Source organism: Chroicocephalus ridibundus, chromosome 1 (assembly GCF_963924245.1).
Source record: "Chroicocephalus ridibundus chromosome 1, bChrRid1.1, whole genome shotgun sequence".
Taxonomy (NCBI): domain Eukaryota; kingdom Metazoa; phylum Chordata; class Aves; order Charadriiformes; family Laridae; genus Chroicocephalus; species Chroicocephalus ridibundus.
The window spans coordinates 125662114-125677698 of NC_086284.1; the positions used below are offsets into that span (position 1 = coordinate 125662114).

The following is a 15585-nucleotide window of genomic DNA, read 5'->3' on the forward strand; positions in this document are numbered from 1 at the left end:
TTTTCATATTACCATAGTGCATATTCATTCCCCCTGTCCCTCTCTGCCTCTCACTCCCTCTCTCCACACTGCCTGTAAAGTCGGAAATAAAGCAGTAATTTCAGATGCAACACCAGAGTTTGGAACTCTTCAAATTTACGTCAGCCAGGAAATTATAGTTTTGCAGATGGAAAGCTTTCAGAAGGAAATGGAAAGATGAACCACAAGAGATGTGGTATAGGGGTCAAAGCAACAAGACTGAGGCAGAACGTCTCAGTTACTAATCCAGGTCCTGCTTTTGTCTTTTCTTCATTTTTAATAAGTAAAATTTTGGGCCTGAACTTCAGATTTATTAAAATGGAAAAGCAGTGTTGACTTACTGTAACAGATTATTTTGTGAATTAATATTGACACAGACGTTTTAATAGTATGGTAACTACATAAAATAAACCAAGACAACTACTGCTTTTTATAACTTGTGATTTTTAAATGACAGTGTCAGTGCAATGATTGCATTTGATGATTTGATATTTAGCATTGTATGATAAATTAAATTGATGGGAGAGAGCCTGTGTCTTTATGAACCTAAGTTTTGTTTTAAATGTATACTTCAAGCATTACTGCTAGAACGCTATTGCTTGACCACAGTTAGTGAGATGTCTTTAAAATCACCAGTGTTATAAACCACTCAGTACTAGAGATAAACAGGACAGTGTTTTTCCATTTCTTTTTTTAATTTTTTTCCCCCCAGTTTGTGGGCAAGTGAATGTGTTTGCATTGTCTGTTCTGAGCGTCAGTACCAGTAATCGTTGCCATTGCAGCCTACTGCTAGGATTTAGCAAGTGAAAAATTGTAGCAGGAGTTAATTGAGCTCCAGAAAACTGTCTTTTAGAGCCCTGCCTGCCTTCCCCCCTGTTCCCCATCCAAAGATTAGGCACAAACAAGGCAGTGCAGCTTGCCCAAGTTCTGGAGATTTCTGGTCAGGCTGCTACTAGCACGGATTGCCCCAGCCATGTGTGTTTAGTTTCTATGAGGCAAATGGTACTTAGTTATCCCTGCAATGCTGTGTTTACTGTTGATGGAAGTGTAATAGTTAGAGGGCCGAGTTTTTTGTCTTGGCTATTTATTCTATATCCTTCAAGTGACTGAGGAGTTTGCAGGAGTTCCGATTCCCTGAATGAGTCAGTTCCTTCAGCTTTGTATAAGTTTGTAACCCTTAAGTCATCTTTCTACACTTTTCAGTTTAATGATAATACTCATTTTAGATTAAGAGAACAATCTGAGCTTTTTTTTTTTCCTTTAAGCAGTATAAATAGATAAATCCTGTCTTTAATTTGATTGTGTTGTTTTTGTTTGTTTATTCTGTATATAACATCATAGTGTGTAGGTTCAAGGTGGACCTCTGTTTATGGATGCTTTTTCTGGGGGCCAGTTGGGAAAATAGATGCTTTTCTGGTGTCTGATTCACCTGGGGCTGTGCTAGTGCTGCTGCCTTGACCAGAACTGGGCATAATTGTGCAAGGATCCAATTCATACAAACTTTTTTAACTTCAATTAGTTAATATTTTTGGTATGACAGAAAATGGCACTCAGCCAACAATAACACATCATGTTACTCAGAGGAGACTGGTTAGTCGTAAATGTCATTTTCCCATAACATTTACAGGAACTGGATGTTCTCTAAAACAATTTTAACACACATTTTATATAGAAATAGATGTCTGGGGCCACATTTTCATCCATGGGCCTAACGGGCACTGTGCCTATCTCTTATGCTAACCACGGCCTTATTTGTATATTATCAGTCACCAGCAGTGGTAACATTTAGAACTTCCCATACTGCCACACGCACTTCCTCTGTTGAACCGAAGGCATCCTAAGACAAAAGTAAGCCATTTTTCTGGTGTGCTCACTTCCTGAAGTAGCTCTGTGTATATGTGTAATAAACTCTGAGTGTTTGAAGACTGGGATTGGGTGGCACCTCATTCCTTTTTTTTTTTTTTCTGGCAGAAAACATGAACCTTAATTGTTACTGCAAGTTTAGCTTGAGGTATTTAAATTTTCCTTGATGCAAGGTTGCATGAAGCAGTGTAGTTGAGGGTTTCCAAATAGGCAAAAGACTTCAATCAGGTTTGCTGAGTTGCAACTTTTTCTAGTAGCCAAGACTGGAAGTAATAAGAGCCGTAATAGCACTAATGTCAAACAGAGAGACTTCACTTTGACACTAAACATGCGTCTTTGTCACGTAGACCTGATAATATGAGGGTGTCCATTTTCTCTAAGATGGACTTGGCCAGCACTTCATTTTGGAGGACACAGGTTAAAGGGAAGTTGTAGCAATGCATTGCAGCATTGTTAAGTAGCTAAAGATGGCTTTGAAGCTACAAGTGATGAAGAATGCTGCTAGTTTCCTGTTTTGCAGTATATGACCTTCAGAAATTGCATTTAAACTATTTCTGATGGATTACAAATTGCTTCTGGATACCATTCTAGGCATTGAAGCTCTGTAGTTCTGGGGTCTTTGCCACCTGGGAGATAAATCACTTTCTTGCTATCTGGCCTAATCCTGCTAAACATCTTGCTGTATGTCTCCTATATCTGAATGTGTCGGGACTTGAAATGTGGGATGTTTGGAAGTTGCATTTTCTCTTGTCTCAGTAGGACCTCGGGCCACATTGGCCTGGGAGCACTTGGTGAATCATCTAAAGGTGAAAAGTCAATGTGTGTTTGTTTGAAGTGTGTTAATCCTTAGCGTAGGTGCTCTTGATCAGGATTTAAGTTTATATGGTTTCTCCAAACTGATCTTCTTCAAAGAGGACTAACACATTGTTTTAGACTACAGGATAGGAAGCTGCAGTGGAAAGCTAAAGGTGATAGTCTGAGAATTTTTTGAAATGGTTATAGTTCTAACCAAGGTTTACTTCACTAGATCTAATTCACATGTTTAAATAATAATTTAAATAACAGGTAATTTAAGTAGCCTCTTCACCTGTGATGAATTGTCTAACTAATGAACATCTTTTACTCTCAGATCTGTTGATTATGATGTGTTGAAGTAAGATTTTCCATTCTTCTGCAGCATTGGTAGTTGACTGCGTTAAAGACCAAATACCCTGCTTAAGCATATACCCGTGTATGCGCTCAAAGTGCTAATAACAGTTTGTATCTATAATCAGCTTTTCTTTTTTCCTTTTTTTTGTTTGTTTTTAGCTTCTTGCTAGAGCAACTGTTGCATGCTTTGGAAAATAAATGTTTCTCTATTTTTTTAGGAAAAAAACTCTAAATTGTTAGGACGAAAAAGTGGATTCAACTAGTTCTAGCTATTCTATGACCAATGGTTTCTTAAACTCTATTAAAATTGGTCTGAACAGTCTTCCTAAAGCCAAGAGAGATACTTACTTTTTCCGTCTTTAGTTGTTTTCCAGTTTTCTTTCTCTGCCTTTCAAAAACGGTAATTTCTATGACAGTTTTCTTTTTCAGAAAAAAAGACTCTCTTAGGAAAGAGGAGCGTCATGTGCATGTATGCTTCCTTTGCCCCTTCACATGAAAACTTTTAGACTCCAAGTGTTCCCTGTTCTTCAAACAACTGTTAATTCATTTGAACATTCTCTGCCTCGTTATTGTACCCCATACTGATTTATAACTCTATATCGTTATGTGACTGAAGGGCATTTGGCTACATGCCCTATTTGATCTCTTTCCTTGCCTCTTGGCTGATGGTCTGTGATGTTTAGGTTATATTTTCCTATTTTCAGATGTCACTCTGAAAATGAAGGAGCTGTAGCACGCTTTCATGTACAGTATGTTTCTGATGTAATACATTTTAGCTTTTATCAGTAATTTATAACATGGTTTCAAATACTGGAAATAAAAAGACAATTATCTCTAAACAGAACTTACTAGTTGTTTGGTTAGCTGCATTAGCCTAGATATATGAGAAGGTAATTTACAGGTTATAAAATGTTAACCTTGTCAAATTCTGATTCCCCCACCCAGTTACTCCTCGTTGAAATAGGACAATTTTGCTATTCACAAAGATGGCAGCAATCCACTAGAGCTTTAAGCAGACAATGGGAACACAGCAAGAGCAAGCAGACACTTTCCAAAGTAGCTGCTCCTTTGTACACCATGTTACAGTTTCTTCCCTCTCCCTTTTTATAGGGGTTAGCAAAATACGTAAGCTTGAAGATTCTTGTCAGCAGTTGTCTGCTGCTTTCCTGAAAGGGAACTAATGTGTGCACCTCTGACCGAAGCCTAAACGTTCTCCAGTGGTTGGTGTCGTCCCCGCACCACCCTCATACTCGGTCTATTTTATGTCTTGAGTTGAGCTATATTGAAGCTGTACTTGCTGACTCTGCTTCAGAGGCTTTTTATCCCCCTGCTCTGCTTACACATATGCAAGCAAGTGCACATACCCATTTATATATTAGATATGCTTTTAGTAACATGTATTTTAAGAGAAGTTTTAAGCCTGCCAAGGTTCATGGTGGCCTTTTCATTGGAGCCAATTAAGTATTTAATTTGGGAATGACATGGGCTGCAAGTGAAAAGACTTTCCTCTTTACATGAAAAAGTATATGGTACTATTTTGCAGGTTAAGAAAATTTTCAGCTTTGAGCATTAACAAATGGCTTTTTTTTTTTTCCCCACCTTCCTACATCCAAGTTAGCCTGTTCAGCGTTGGATTTCAGATACTTAGGTCAGGGGGTGGCTGCCACAAATGTGGAGCTGTTGTACCCCCAGGTTCAAGTGACCAAAATTTAAAAAAGAAATTAGGATCATATAAGTCACTTTCCTCTTTTCTAGGTAGGAATCTGAAACAGAATGGCTCTACTGAGATTGAGCGTGTGCTTGACTGGAGGGGGGAGCAAAAGACGTCTGAGGGGTGACCTTATCAACGCTTATAAATACTTAAAGGGTGGGTGTCAGGACGATGGGGCGAGGCTCTTTTCAGTGGTGCCCGGGGACAGGACAAGAGGCAATGGGCACAAACTGGAACATAGGAAGTTCCACCTAAACATGAGGAGGAACTTCTTTACCCTGAGGGTGGCAGAGCACTGGAACAGGCTGCCCAGAGAGGTGGTGGAGTCTCCATCTCTGGAGACATTCAAAACCCACCTGGACGTGTTCCTGTGTAACCTGCTCTAGGTGACCCTGCTTTGGCAGGGGGGTTGGACTAGATGATCTCCAGAGGTCCCTTCCAACCCTATGATTCTATGATTCTATGATTTTGAAAACAAAAACAACTGTGGCATTTATTAGGCGGCTTCTGAGAAACCTCTGTGTAGCTAAGTAGAATAGAATCATGTTTGGGAATGTGGTGGGTGACACTATTTTCAGGCGAGCCAAGCTTAATATGGTGGTAAAATTTCCTAATTTTGTTCATAATTTGACTTAATGACTGAAAGTTATGCAGATTTTACCAGAATATTGATTAAATCCATAAAAAATTGACAGAATTCAGTCAGCTCATACTTTTTCTAAGATGGTTTTGTCCATGTGCTGAAATCCAATATGTAATTAAAATGTGAGTTTCATGATTGCATTACTTTCCATTTTTAAACAGCCAATCTTGTGTGTTTTTTCTCATGGTAGTAACAACATGCTGCTTCGTTTCAGTTTTTTAAATTTTTCCTCTTTCTCTTATGCTCCCATTGCAGTAGCTGCTATGCAAACACTAGATAAACTTTGTGCTCCACTAAAAAAGGATAAAGTTTTAAATCCAGTCTCTGCAATGAATTTGAAAAAAATTACTTTGAATATTAGATTTAAGGGAGATCTTTAAGAACTCTAACCTGTCATTTCTTTTAAGTGCAATTGTGTTCCTTCCCATGCCTTTGGAAGCCTATAAAGGACAATGAAATCTGGCTGATGTGTTGTTTCACATCCGTGAAATGTGTGCAAGATTAATGTTTTTCTTGTCAGAAGTATTTCGTTTTTCCATCCACGTTTTCAGTGATGTACACTGGAGCTTTGTGTACCCTACCTGAAGTATATCTGTAAAGGTTTGTTGAAGCTTGAGCAGGAGTGGTTAGGTGGTTGTGTGCTCTGGCCGCTCAGCTTCTGTGAGCGTGCAGTGTGAAGCAAAATGGCCCAAGTTCTGTGTATTTACCTCAGCAGCCACTTTCTGGTGGTCGTCCATAGGTCCCCTGCCCCGCTTAAGGTTGAAGTCAAGCGGTTGTGTTAAATCACTGTGATATGCACGATGAGCTGTAGCAGAAAGGGTGACTTCTGCAACAGGCAAAAAGTACGTGCATTTATCAACTTGAGTGGCCAAGGTTATAGGACTTTGAGTTGTGTCGAAATGTTGTCTGGCAAGGTTGGTTTGAACTTGCACCCCCAAGCTTTCCATTTTATTATTAAAGAGGGTCATACAATAATGTTGCTGGGTGTTCACTCAGTGAGCGTTCATTTATTCCATGAACATTCACCTCTTCGCTGTCACCTCAGTTCTGTTGCTCTGGTGAGGAGGCAGTGCTTTGGGAGCTGCTGTTTTTCTACTGTTTTTAACTGGAGGCTACAGACTGACACAGAAGACCTTCAAATATATTTTCCTTCACTTTGTGAACACTTGAGGAAAGTGAGCTGTGAATGCCCGAGTGTGCTCCATCCGTCCACCAGTGTGAGTGCCGTTACTGACCTTCCAGAAACAACATGGTGCCCTGGACGTGCAATCAAAGTGATTTTTGTCTCGCTGACAGAAAACACAGCAAACCTCAAAATCAGCATAACATACTGAGAGGTGTTAAGACTCAAAATGTCCATTACTTCACTTAAATCACAAGACTAGGCACTATATTTAGAATTTTTCAGCAATGCCCCTTGCCCTCTTGGAGCTGAGTAATACAGTTTAGTGAATGGTTGAACTAACCAAGCTTTCAACCACTTAAAAAAAGCTCAACATAAACCTCAAAGATGCCATGGCAGAATCCATTCAATATGAGAAAAACAAACCTAGGCAATTAAAAATAATTTATTTTTATTGGTAAGGCAGAGTTTCTAAGCTCAAATCAACTTGATGACAGGCTAAAGTATTAAGGGGAACTATTAATGAGTCAGAACTAAAATGTTATAGGATGTTTTTTAAAGATACATCTTCCTACATTGTAAACTCATTAGGATTCTCTGACTTAGATATTTTAATTGCTTCTCTGACTTAGATATTTTAATTGCTTCTTTAATGAACAGTATTCAGGTAATACCACACCCAGGAGCTGAGAGAAGCTGTTTGCAGGAGAGGTCCTGAGGATCAGTGGCTGCTCTCTTGCCTGCGCCAAACTACACCTGGTGAGGAATTTTTCCTGAAGAAAAGTGCCAGCCTTTTAAGAACTGACACAAAGGGGAAACTCACTGTAAAACCAGGAGTAAAACCAGGCTGTCTTTTATCCCATGACAATGGCAAATGTGATAATTCATCACAATATTAGGTAAATAATATGAAAGTGTTGTTACTCAGCAAAAATCAAGCAATAACTTGATATTACCAGTACTGATGGGGAAAATAAAATAAGTGTAAGTTATATCCCTTGGTCTTCTGGGTCAAATCTCTAAAAACTCTACTGTCAGCAGTTACACTGTGTTTGTCCGTGGTGTGAGGGGAAGTGATGCTGGAGGAACAACAGGTCAATGCAGTTTGATAGGAAGTTGACTTTCATTTCTGGAGGATATACTTGTTATTAAAATGCTTTCTCTTTCCATTGGGTGTTGTAAAAAGTTACTGCAAAAAGAAATTTAAATAAAGAAATACAATTGTTGAAGACTGAATTATGTGATAATTCTTTTCCTTTACTGTTAAGTGATGCAAGCTAACGTTTTAATTGCTTAAAATTAAATAGTCTCAATACATATAAAGAAATCTGATAAAACAAAGGAGTATAATGCTGGGGGTGGGGGGGAAAGAGCAGTGAGACATTTTCATCATTATACCTCAGTCTAATTATTTTGGACTTCTACCAGTATAAATGAGAGCAAAATTGGACCTGTAAGTATTGAGTGAAGAATGTTCTCCCTTTCGATCTAAGGAAGACGGACTATGGGAAATAGAGTTCTGGCTTTTAATAGACGTTATGATTCGTATTAGGCTAGCAGCATTCACAGTACAGATGGTACTTTGGCTATTGCTAAAGCAGTAATTAATGATAAATGTTACCCTCCTGTGTTGGATTTGGAGGAGCTGAAATAGTCTCTTATTTATGGGTAGGCTTTTTTCTTTTTCTAGTTACTGCCTTTATCAACTATATATGTGTATTCCACGTGTAGCATTTCTGTGAATATTTTTTCTTCATCATATAGTAGTCCTTTGACTACAGCTTATGCTTTCTACTCAGACACGTTTTTTGAGGTCTTTTACTTAAGTTTGGTTCATAACATATCTTTTCATAACATAGCTAACTTTTTCCACTTTATAACTTGACAGTGTATTTATTATTAAATCCACTGGATTTAGAATATGTAGGAAAACAATCATTTATCAGGAAAGAGATCTAAAAACGCTAGGATATAGGCTTCAAGTCTGCAGATATGACAGAATAGTGCGCAGAAAACATTGTAAGGGGCTCAGGATACTGATCCGGGGTATTGGTTGTCTACTATAAACTTACATTTGTTCTGGTTGCTAGGATTCTTTTCGTTCTATATATACTATACAGTGCCCTTTTCCTAGATTCTATAGCCAGGCAGATTTAAGGCATCAACAGAGGTGTAAACTTTGCTTGTTACAAGAAAGATTATCTTGGAAACATGGATGTGACTTTTATCTAAATGCCAAGGTTAATAATACACAAATACCTGAATTATCTTTGAAATGAAATGTTTTTCTATATATTTTCATTTTTAGAAGCATGTGGAAAGTAGCTACTTAATATTTTCTTGTTGTTTAAAGCAAAAAAGAAGTGACGAAAATGTTCACATGTGCTATTTTGACTCAGTCTCTAATTCCATGTATGCTTGATAGTACAGCAATGCATATGATTGTATCAGCTTTGATTTTTCTTAAATACATACTTGAACAAGGATTTTGCAGGATTTAAAACATAAAATGCAGGGGAAAAAAAGCCCTTTTTGCTAAACTAACATTTAATGCCTATTTAATTTTGTGTTAAGGAAAATCAAAGCATAGAACAAAAACATGTTTAACTTTTAAGAAGAGTTTGAGTTTAAAGGTCTTAAGGAGTCTAACTTTTCTAACATTTTAAATTACACATAAAACTGGAGAGCATTGCTTAGTAGTCTGAGTTTGCAAGTAGGACAGTACAATTGACTTAATTGCAGTTCCTATAAACAGGGATTTGATACCGTTTGGCCCTTTAATCAAGGGATAGGACAGAGTTGTTTTTTATACTACGCAGTTGTGAATTATAAACACGCTAAGGTGTAATCTTTCAAGGTGCTTAGTGCCTCATCAGAATTGCTTTCCATTCTCTGTTTTTTGGAGTTAATAATTGCAATAGTGTTTAGCATCTTGCAGAATAAGCCCTGAAGAGACCAGGAAGGTTTCTGAATTTGAAAGCATTATAATTTGTTTGATGACCAGGATTTAAAGTTTGGGGTTTTTTTGTTTTTTTTTTTTTTTTAAATCAAAATCTGACAGTTCTGTCCTCTTGTGATTTGACACTTGCACGCAAGACACAGAAGAGGGAAGCAGTGTGTAGGAGTTGAAAAGTTTGTTAGTAATTAAACTAGTTACAATTGTTTCTTTAAGACATAGCATAATCTTATCGCAAAGTAATGTTTGTGGCAGTTTTATACATCCCTCTGTTAACTACAGGAAAAGTCGTTCAAAAGTATAGTAAAAGCTTAGAGACATATGTGCATACATGTCTACTAATATGTAGCATATGCATATAAATGCAGCATAAAGAGAGGCAGTAGCTCTACCTAATATATTACAATACAGTTGGACTCTTTCCACAGCTTTAAATGCAATCATGATTTTATCCGACCATTTGGAAAGTGTGTGTAATTTATAACTACCTCCTTCTTCAGCGTTAAATTAATTCCTCATCTGTTGGCTCTGTAGGAATTGTTTAAAATGTAGTTTTTTAACGCTTGAAAGAGTCATCTTACTTCCGAGTAACCAGGCATCTTCTAGATTTCCTGGTGCTGTTTTAGGGCATTTCATTGTTTTTGAAAAAGTATCTCAAAAGGGAAAAGCGAGAAGTGCCGGTGCGTGCCAGAAGAAGTTTGCTTCCCACCCTCTCCCTTACCTTGCGCTCCTGGACTATAGAAATCCTGGGTCAGCTATTGCTCCATGGCGCGAGGCATTCAGCTGTAGCATCAGAGATGTGAGCATTCCAGCAGTCCCACTAAACAATGAGAGATAGGCTCTTTGCATGCCCCAAGCCTATGGAGCATTACGTCATTGCCTTGCCATATAAGGCACTCCGTGTTGTGCAGACTCGTCGTGTCTGCCTGGTGTACTTCAGTGATAGCCAGAACTTAGAAAGCTTATTAATGTGTTCTGGCTCCAGCTGACGCTCAGGACTGTGTGAAATATTTCAGTTGTCTACTAGTTCATGGCCAAGAAGAATGTGCGGAAGGTTTGGGTTAGGGCAGTTTCTTTCTATTATTGATAATAAAGTCGTTAGAAGTTGTTAGCTGATTAGTTATAATGTTTTCCACTTAGTCTTGCAGCCTCGGATTTGAGAAGGGGAAAATTAAATTCAAGGTCATCTTTAATTAGTTGTTCTAAGGGAGCTTTTTCTTTTTTCTTACTTTCTTTTTTTTTTAATATGACAAAAAATTTGAATTTAGCTGAACTCCTCAGAGGGTGATACGAACTTCGAGCCTTCCTTTTTTTTTTTTTTTTTTTCCTTCTGTAAAGAGTCGGGGTCCTCAGAGGATAGTATTTTATTTCCTGATGATGTAACTACAAAACAATTCTCTAAGTGATGATGGGAAGGCCAGATGAAATCTGATTTTTTTTTTTTTTTTCTTCAGTGTTTTTCCTACAAAACCCTTTCCTTTTCGTATGTTTGTGTTTCAGCTAACACAATTAAGCCGTCCAACCAACTATTTTTAGTAAGAAGGTCTTAAAGAAATGAGTCGGTTGTTTTAACGCTTAGGAAAGAGGTAGGAAGCCAAAAAGCAGGATTTAGATTAAAGAGCCCAAAATGTATCTCTCGTATTCCCTGTCCTTCAGTGTACACCCTGAATAAACATTGAGAACACAAGGGAGAAATACTTGAAATAGGCATAAAACTTCGTGTTGAAATTCCACTAAGGGTTAACAGGAGGTAATGAAATAAACTCCTTTTGAGTCGATGGGTAAATTAGACCATTGAAAGGCATTCTACACTATTTTGTGCAGCTCTGTTAAAGTAGGTGCAACCACAATTCATTTATTTGCAGCATTTGCATTTTAGTCTTCAGATAAACTTCGGTATAGCTTAAGCTGTCCTACTGCCTGCTTTTTGTGTGTTGTATCATACTTGAACATAATGCTAACTTAAGACAGTTTGCTTATTTGGGGGTGTTTTCTGTAGGTATGAAAACAAATGGTGATTAAAATGCTTGCATTTCATTAAAAAGACAGACATCTTTTAGCTACCTTGCACATATTTACCTGCAGTGCAGCCTGAAAAAGATACTTATTCTTTAGTTGGAAAATTTCAGCCAGCCCTTTGCACTGTGACTAGGTAAAGACTGGCTCGGAAGTGTTGCTACTTGTGTGTGTGGATGATCCTGCTGTGTCCACTTTGTGAGTTTCTGGGGAAGACCGGATTTGGGTGCTTGATGAGAAAACTTCCACATCTATTTGATACTGCAATACCTGGATACTGACCCTTCCAAAATGGTTTCAGACATAATGAAATGTCTTATTTGAATCTACCAATGGTGAGACCAGGATAATATTTTATTTTTTATTCTAGGGAGACTTAATAACCAAATCCAAACAAAAAAATAATCTGTCCTTTAGCTAAAATTGGACTGTTCAGTTGCTTGGCTAATGTTTTTGGGAACTAACGTTTTTTCAAAAGTATTGTGCCAATGTGGATCATTTGAATTGCATAAAAGCTCAACCAGGCGACCTTTGTATAGGAAACATGAAGTTGACTTAATCTTCAGCTACAAAAGACAGGACAACTGCAAGTGCAAGGTACTGTCTTAGAGCAGGCGTTAAGTGTGCATGCATTCTTTTTTACATATACGTGTGTGTGTGTGTGCTTTCAGTGAGAACTACTGTTTCTGTGTTCTACTTGATTAATTTTTTTCTTTCCTTCCCTTCCCTTTGCAATTTTTTTTTTTAATGCATCTTCCCCTTTACCTGCACACCCCCTATCTCTCTAGTCTATCTCTGTATGAAAATTGCCTGTGCTTTTATCCTCCCACATGAAACAGTTGTTGTAGACCATAAACAGCTTTGAAGAAGAGGACTTCTCAAAAGCTGGTAGTCAAAAATTCGTCCTTACGGTCCAGTTCTGTTCTGGAGTTGTTAGGAACGCAGCTCAGATAGTGCTGGTGAAAAGTTTATTGGCAGTCTGGGGGCAGGCTAGAGCAGGGAATAGGGAATGCAAATCCTCCTGTTTCTGAGTCTGTGTTTACATCTGGGAATGGCCAAAGTATGAACTTCTAGTTTCTTAATTAATTCTCCTCTGCAATACAAAAGTGCACATCTGTGACCTTCTGCAAAACGGCTTTATCAAAGAGCATCAGCTGAGTGTGTAATGACCGGAGTTCCTTCTCTTGTATTGTCACAACTTAATAAAGGGCAGAGTACAGTACTATTCCAAGCCCCGTTAAGGAACTATATCATTAAAAATTCCATGGTTTGTATTCTTATAACATAAAAAGCTTATTTATATCTGAGGCAATTTAATAGAGTTGCTGAGAAGCCTTCCTTTATTGCTTTTTTTTTTTTTTTTTTTACAGTGTCTTCCAGTATCTGTAGGTGGAATCCCTGGCACTGGTGAACTTCACCAAAGGGGGAAAAAAAGCCTTTGGGCAGGCAGATATGCCTGTCTCATTCTTCATTGCTCCCTGAAAATGAATTCAGTTTCCTTAGTTACTAGACATATTTGTTCAGAATTGGTGCATTTGCAAGTATTGTGACAGGAAAAGAAACTGGATTTGTAGAAATTAGATACCAAAGGAAGACCTTATTAGATCATTTGGCGCATCCCCTGACAATGCGGGGCTGCTCCCTGCAGCCTGCTTGCAGTGGCTTTCATCTAATCTTTCTGCTTATTGTTTTGTATTGTTATTTGTGCTCACATTCTCTCAGGATTTTCCTTGAAAAAAATAGAAGCTGGAAAGATGGAAGATTGTAGCAGGCAGGGAAAAGATAGGACAAATAAGCTAATAGACTTTGAGGCTGCTGTTAAGACTTTATATTAAACTATTAGAATTCCTCCCATTACTTCCATCGTTAAACGACTTCTCTTTCCTTTTTCTTCTCATGGCAATTCATAGCAGCAGTTCCAGTGTCCTTAAACCCATAACCTATCTATTGCAGCATTTGACCCCTTCCTTTAGCCATTTTGTATCTAAGATAAATAAAGGAAATTAGAACTTGGGCCTCAGTTCAACAAAGCACTTAAAACATAGTCCTGTGTATTTTTGTTGAGAAAGGAAAGGACTTCAGCATAAGCCTGATTTTAATGATATATTGAAATGCTTGGCTGAATCAGGCTCTTGGTCACATTTGCTTCGTGTAGATATTGTTGAAACTCAGGCTTTTGAAATTTTCCATGGGGTCTAAATCTTTAGGTTACTGTCATATTCCAAAAATAGGCATCTACAGAAGTACAAATACTATTAAAGCTTTTATTAGTATTTTACATTACTTAAAACTGCTTTTTTGGAGGTGGTCTGCTTAAGCTTTGCAAGTGGTACTGGAGAACTGAAACACATGCAAAATTGACAAGTTGAATTTTAATGACTTGCATAAATGGGATCTGATGTTTAATGTTTTAATAACTCATGTGACTTCATGTATTTTTCTCCAGTGTATGCTCAGCCTTGTCTCCGAAGTCTGTGAGTCTGTGGGAGTTTTGACATTAACTCGGTGGAAGAAGGCTCACTCTTTAATTATTTCTGGGATTGATAGCACTCTTCAAAAAATTTCTGTCCCATTAATCTTTATTACTTCTTCTAGCATTGTGATTGCCACTCTCTTAGATTTCATCAGTAAAGAGTGTTTTAGTGTTTTATATCCTAATGCATAGGTTAGGTTCTGAATATTCCAAAGAGAAATATGGAGACTGTTGTGGCTAAATGACACTCTGAAATGCACTGACAACTGATAAATTGCATGTGGAAGGCAAGGGGGAGAAGCAGGGGAAAGTTCTAAAGATAACATTCTTCAGATTCATGTGTCTTTTACTATGGACCATGGACGGAAAGAGATTCATATCTTCATTACTGTGTGTTTTTAATTTTTTTTGGCAGCAGGAAGAAATATTTTCCCAAACTCTCCTATTGTTTGCAGATTCCATTATTCTCCCTTTGTTGGCAGACACAAACAAAATTCCTAGCCAAATATTAGGGATAATTAGATCGCGTTTTGTTGGGCGCTGCCTTGAAAAGTTGATGACTGCATCGCTTAACTACTAATGACTTCTCTCCTAAGGAGAACTGGCAAGGGCTTCATATCTGCTTGTGAGATGGTTTCCTCTTGTATATGGGACCAAGATTATTTTTTATGAAAAAGACTTTTTTTGCACAGCAGAACTTACCATGAACAAAGATTAATAGAATTTAATTTTTATGCCTTCCCCTAGTCTGGATAAACTGTATATAGCCAAGTAATTTTTTCTTCATAAAGAAATGAGATAACGTTTGTTAGTCTTTGAAAACTGTGCACAATAGTGTATTTTAAGAAGCAGCTTGGGCTTGGAGGCTTGTTTTGTTTGTAGTATTCTGCTCTGAGATTTTTTTTTTTTTTTTCATTCCCTCCTCCCTCTGTAAATATGCCTGGCTAGTTGGGCTATTTCTGGAGGAATGGCAGCCACTTCAGTATTAATGCAATAGCACAAATGAGTTGTAATTGTGTGAAGACTTGCGGTGAGGTACCTTAGAAGGTACTAAGTTACACCTCTGTGAAGATGTTTGGAAGTAGAACATATTTTAAATGTCTGTCTTTAGTCATTAGACCTCAGAAAAAATATGTGACACTGTGTAATTAGTTGCCTACTTTTCTTCATCCATCTCCTTTGAAATTCAGTCAAAGCAAGATTCTTCTTGTAGAACTTCAGGGAAGTGGTGTGACTGAAACATTTTGAGCTTCAAATCTGACTCCACATGAATCCCCGTCCTGGATCTTTTGTATGTGTTAACCTAAGCTGTGAATTCAGTCATTTTGTTCAAAGTGATCGATCAAACCTCTTTCTGAGCAGTTTAATTCTTCCATAACAAACACACAGATCTGAGTGAAGTTGACACAACTTTTTGCATAGATGTGAATTGAACATCATGTCAGTGAGGATGCTCCTTTCAAAGCTTTCATGCAGATGAGGGGAAGAAGTAGATCAAGAGTTCTTGCAAGTTTCTTCAGTTCCTCCATATCACTGACCGTCTGTTCTGTTCTGCTTTTCCCTTCACATCTATTGTTTCTTCACTCCTTGAAGAAACTTCCTTCACTTCCCTTCACTTGCACCAGTGCCTTGG

The 15585-nt window shown here is 37.8% G+C and overlaps 2 protein-coding genes across 4 annotated transcripts in view; one reads left to right on the forward strand and one right to left on the reverse strand.

Moving 5' to 3' along the window:
• Nucleotides 1-15585, forward strand: part of CMSS1 (cms1 ribosomal small subunit homolog) — a 243329-nt gene that overhangs the window by 29812 nt on the left and 197932 nt on the right. The window lies entirely within an intron of this gene.
• FILIP1L (filamin A interacting protein 1 like) overlaps nt 1-15585 on the reverse strand; it is a 210317-nt gene that overhangs the window by 27937 nt on the left and 166795 nt on the right. The window contains exon 1 of one of the 3 annotated variants that reach the window (XM_063350308.1): nt 10185-10336. The exons of the other annotated variants lie outside the window; for them this stretch is intronic. The gene's annotated coding sequence lies outside the window, so the exon portion shown is untranslated. Of the gene's footprint in view, nt 1-10184; nt 10337-15585 lie in introns of those variants that run through there. 3 annotated transcript variants of the gene reach the window in all.